Source organism: Empidonax traillii, unplaced genomic scaffold, assembly GCF_003031625.1.
Source record: "Empidonax traillii isolate 1590-97213 ecotype Southwest subspecies unplaced genomic scaffold, ASM303162v1 scaffold1825:size107166, whole genome shotgun sequence".
In the NCBI taxonomy this organism is placed as follows: Eukaryota; Metazoa; Chordata; class Aves; order Passeriformes; family Tyrannidae; genus Empidonax; species Empidonax traillii.
This window is the reverse complement of record NW_020957018.1, coordinates 20,099-25,078: the sequence shown is the minus strand read 5'-3', so window position 1 is coordinate 25,078 and position 4,980 is coordinate 20,099. Positions and strand designations below refer to the sequence as shown.

The 4,980-nt window shown below is 44.2% G+C and overlaps 1 protein-coding gene across 2 annotated transcripts in view; it reads left to right on the top strand.

Moving 5' to 3' along the window:
- The window catches only part of VIPR1 (vasoactive intestinal peptide receptor 1), a 67,015-nt gene that overhangs the window by 41,943 nt on the left and 20,092 nt on the right, over window positions 1-4,980 (top strand). The window lies entirely within an intron of this gene.

Sequence of the window (4,980 nt, the reverse complement as noted above, 5' to 3'; positions counted from 1 at the left end):
AAACTGCACTGCACTCGAAATTATATTCACATGCATCTCTTCATGTCCTTCATAATGAGAGCCATCGCAGTCTTCATCAAAGATGTCATCCTGTTTGAGAGCGGAGAGTCCGAGCACTGCTTTGTGAGCTCAGTAAGTAGCCTTGCACTTTGAAGTTTCCACCTCATTCTGTTGCCCCCTCTTCAACAACGCACCAGAAATTACCTTGCAGACGCACGAGAGGCAGGACTTTGGGAAGGTTTCAGGAAGGGAAGGGAATAAATTGATTAGCAGGGTCAAAAATTGATTGGCACCTTGTCCCCTTGTGAGGTTGGACTCGCTGATCTTAGAGGTGTTTTCCAACCTGAAGGATTCTGTGAGGTCAAACCCACTACTGAGGCTCTGCAGGATTTGGGGGTTCTTGTCAGCCTCATGTCCATCTCCCAGTCAGCTGCTAATTTTTTGGATATCCTGGTCCAAAGAGACTTGCAGTGCTGTGTGCAGGGATTCAATAACACTTTTCCCTCCAGAGTCAGATCCAGACTCACATTAGTAACTCTCCATGAGGGAAGTGCCTGTAGATGAATGTGTAAAGTGCAACCATAGTCAGTCAGGCTTTGATTAACACATTCACTGGAGCCTGGAGGGCTGTTCACCTCATTTGGAATAAGGCACCTGGATTTTGGATGGCTCCCTGGGCTCCAGTGACCACACCTCTGCAGGAGTTTGGGCAGGAAATCTCTGTGTAGACATCACCATCTATTTTTCACCTGGACTTTGTCTCCCACGCTCTCCGTCTGCAACTGTGAGATTTCCCTCCTGGGATGATAAATGAGGGCAGTAAAGGAGTTGGGATTTATTTTTTTCCCCCACTTTCAGACTCGGTGTTATCAGCTGGAGCAAACATTGAGGAGGGAGAAGGGCTGTTTATCTAAAGGCCACGTTGACGTCAGGGGACACCAGCCATGAATAAATTCAAGCAGGAAATTAAAATCGCCAAACTGAAGGGATGTGATCACAAGTCATTAAAAAAAAAGAAAAAAGAAAAAAGAAACCTCCATAGCAAATTCATAACACTGCATGAGGTGCTGGCTGGCAATAGCAGGAGAATGAGCACAGCAATCCAGTAAATCCCTTCTGGACCTGTTTTCTTGTGTCACACAGCACCAAAAAAAAAGATTCCTTTTCTCGTCCATCCACCCGGTTTATTCTTTGCCTCCTGGCTTTTCTGTATCCTAACCCTGAGCCCTGTCCCTGCTGTTACAGTGACCTTTCTGCTCCAGCATCTCTCAGTTGCAGCCTCCTTTCAGCTTTTCCCAAGAACTGTCTGCAGCAGGAAATGTTCCCTTTGGAATGTCCCTCTGTGCTTTTCCCTCCCCGTGGTTCCCTGGGATCTGTGTTCTGGCAACTGAGAGAGTCCATGAATGGTTAGAATGACATGGAAACTGGAATGAGCAGTTCCACAGGGAACTAACTGGCAGAGGAGCCAAGAACCCACCAAACCATGGAGTTTGAACTCACCCCTCACCCCTGGGGGAGGTTGCACTAGGACATGAGCGCAGAGAGCTGTGTGAGAAGTGTTTCCTTCCAGAAACACAAATACAGGAGTTTTCCTGCAGAATCCACAGCTCCTGGAAGCCCCTGTGCTTTCAGGTAGATCTCATGGGGTGTGTTTATCCCCATCAGAGAACTTTCATGTCAAACACCAGCCCAGGGTGAATGGCTGGATGATACACAAGGGTTAAAAAATGATGTGGAACAAATCTGTCTCTGCTGCACAACCCCTTGCAAAAATCTGCACGACCTGTCTTGAACCCACATTATGGACCAACTTTTTAAGTCACAGTGAAAAAAATACCTACATAAAACACAGACAAAATGCCTTTCCTAACGTTCATCTCTTGGGAGGAATAGTTCCAAAATCCACTGTGTTCCTGTGGGTTTGGGTGGGTTGGCTTGGCTTGAGTTGAGTTTGTGCTTCGAAATTGCAGGATAAAGTTTGACTTGGGAGACCTGGGGACTAATCCACGAACCCAGGACCTCAGACACAGTCTCCTGGAGGTTTTGTGTGTAATGGCTGGATGTGGCCTTGAGCTCATTCAGTCTGAGGAGAGATTGGAACAAACAGTTCAATTTTGTGAGGGCTGTCACCGCTGTGCTGGTTTAAAACAGGGCAAACCCAGAGCAATAAGAGTGTTCTATTAGAAGAGAAAGTACCACTCTGAGTTACTCTAAGGAGCAAAACGATAAAGACACCCCCCTCCCAGAAAAGGCTGTAAAATCCAAATGAACAGAGGACTCTGATGAAGGGAACAAATTCCTGAATTTGGTTTTACCTGTAGCAGTAAGAAGATTTCAAATTGTAGTTTATGCACCAACCATACAAAAATATGGTAAGCTCTCCAACAAATATGTCAATGTTTAAATCAGCTGGGAACTGCAATACACAAAGGTGTATATGTAATTGAAAAAAACTCAGCTTTTTTATAGATTTTACTGCATTTTTGCTTCATTTTGCCTCATGTGGGAAACCTCAGTTATGGTGTTAACTCACTTTAATCTCAAACATCTTTGGATTACCATTGAGTTCAACATGAGCACCCTGGAAAATTAAGTTTGTTGGGCATGAGGTTTACCCCAAAACAAGGAAGGGAGGAATACAAAAGGAAATAAAAGGAAAAAAAAAAAGCCTTAGAGAATGCTCCTGTAAATAATACAAACAACTAAAAAAAAACAACAAAAAGAAAGCTTGGGGAAGGAATGGAGACATCCTGAAAATAAGCCAGGAGGGAAGGCCGAAAGTTAGACTGGGGAAGAGCTCTGGAAGAGGAACTTTCTTTGCTCACCCCGACACAGCAGTGCCCAGTCACGGGCTGGCACCTTAAAGCAAAGCAGTAGTGCCAATAATGAGGGAAAGTGTGCAAAATGTGAGGAAGGGCATCGTTAAAACTCTGCTCACCCTCTCTCTTTACTTGCTGCCTTGTGCTTGACTTGCCTTATCTCTGAAGATGTGTTCTGAAGTGCCATTATTCTGTGACTGATGAGCACAAAACAGGCCCTGTTCACCCATTTAACCAAGATAATTCTATTTTTCACACCTCAACTCAACTCTGAGTCACCTGGAGCCCAGGCTAGACCAGCCAGAGCTAATCACCATCTTGGAAATGCTCCCAAGATTGGCCCCAAAAATCAAATGAGTGTTCCTGAGGGATGGAATCGAAAGGCTGAGTCCCTCAAAGGCTGACAGGTACAGAACCCCTGCTGAAATGGGTGAAGAGAAAGGCTTAAATAGCTTTGAGGGTCACAATCAGGGGGATTAAACTTGCTTCTAAAAGGAGACAGAAAGCTTTCTGATGAATCCAGCAGGACAGCACTGGGATTTGAGGGAGCCTGTGTGGGAAGTGGGAAAGGCACAAAGGGCAGCCACGTGGACCATGTGGGCGTGTTTTTTGTTGGGGTGAACTGGTACAGCTCCAGTTATTTTAATGCAGTGCAGGATCTGACCCTTGTAAATCCTCACCTTAAACCCTGGAAGTGTCCAAGGCCAGGTTGGACGGGGCTTGGAGCAACCTGGGCTGGTGGAAGGTGTCCCTGCCCATGGCAGGGGGGGTGGAATGAGATGATCTCGAAGGTCCCTTCCAACCCAAACCATTTTGGGATTCTCCAAATGCCTTGCTGTTTTCTTCTGGCTTTCAGCTGGTACTGAGGAGGAGGAAGCACAGGGAAAAGCCACGTTTATCCCTTGGGGCTTTGAGTTCCATATGGGTCAAGCTGTTGCTGGAGAAATGATGCTCTACCCAGAGAAATAATAATCTATCCAGGTTCACTGGTTGGGAACTGTGGAAGTGGTAACAAATCCCCGAGCTCAGCCACAAATCCAGGCTCTAATGGCTTCATAAACTGCCCAGTGACAGCTGGCACGGAGAAAGTATCCCAGTGTGTGCTCCCACACACGTGGAAATGTGATGGATTGTGACCTGGAGGGGAGCAGGTGAAGAGAACGGAATATTTTTGCCATTGCCAAGGCTTAAGGGCTTCCTTGCATAGTGTTTCTGGGGCACCACTGGTGCAGAGCAAGATGTTAACGGGGACAAATGTGTGTCTGGGGCCTCTTATCCCTGTGCCTGAGATAGAAGGGTCACTGTGAACCCACTTAACTCGATCTATCTCTGCTTTTAGTAATATATTTTTAACACTTGCACTTGAAGCCACAAAGGGCTCAAGGTCCATCATCAAGCCATAAGGTGATGATTCCCATGAAGGTCTTTTCTTTGACCTGAGAGATGAGAAATTGCTTTAACTGAGACTTTTAACTTAAGAACTTCAGCCCTCTCTGGGCCTCAATCATAAACCACTTTGTTTCTGTCAAGTGGCGTTTTAAGAATTTCTTTAATCACATTTCTTTATTCATTTATTCATTCGTCTCATTCACTTATATTGTTAAATATTTAACACACAAATTTTCTGTGCATCTCCCAGGAAAATTTGAAGGGTCACCCCCTAGTGCAGCAATTTATTATATGAAGTTATTTGCTTGTCAAACTCCGTGACTGGGAGGGAAGGAAGGAGTCAGAGGCACCCAATTGATTTAGGAGGAGTTTTCTTGTTTGAATAGACCTCAATTCCCTTTCATGATAGAACATAAACTTTGTGGGGCTTTCTTTATTGCTAATTTGTTTGACTCTAATCTAGAGCTGCAATTAAAAGGAGGGAAGAAATGAAAGTCATGGCTTTTTGCCCAGCACTCTGGTTTGTTTGCTTTTAATTTGCTCTTTTTCTGTTGTTACGCAAAGGGTTAAGTGTGCTAAGCCTAAATTAGCCCTTTTTTCTTTTCTCTTTCTTTTTAATTTTCGTTTCCTTTTTTCTTTTCCTTATTTCTTTTCTTTCTTCTTTTTCTTTCTTTTTCTCTTTCTTTTTCATTTTCATTTTTGTTTCCATTTTTCTTTTTCTTTTTCTCTTTCTTTTTCATTTTCGTTTCCTTTTTTCTTTTTCTTTTTTTTT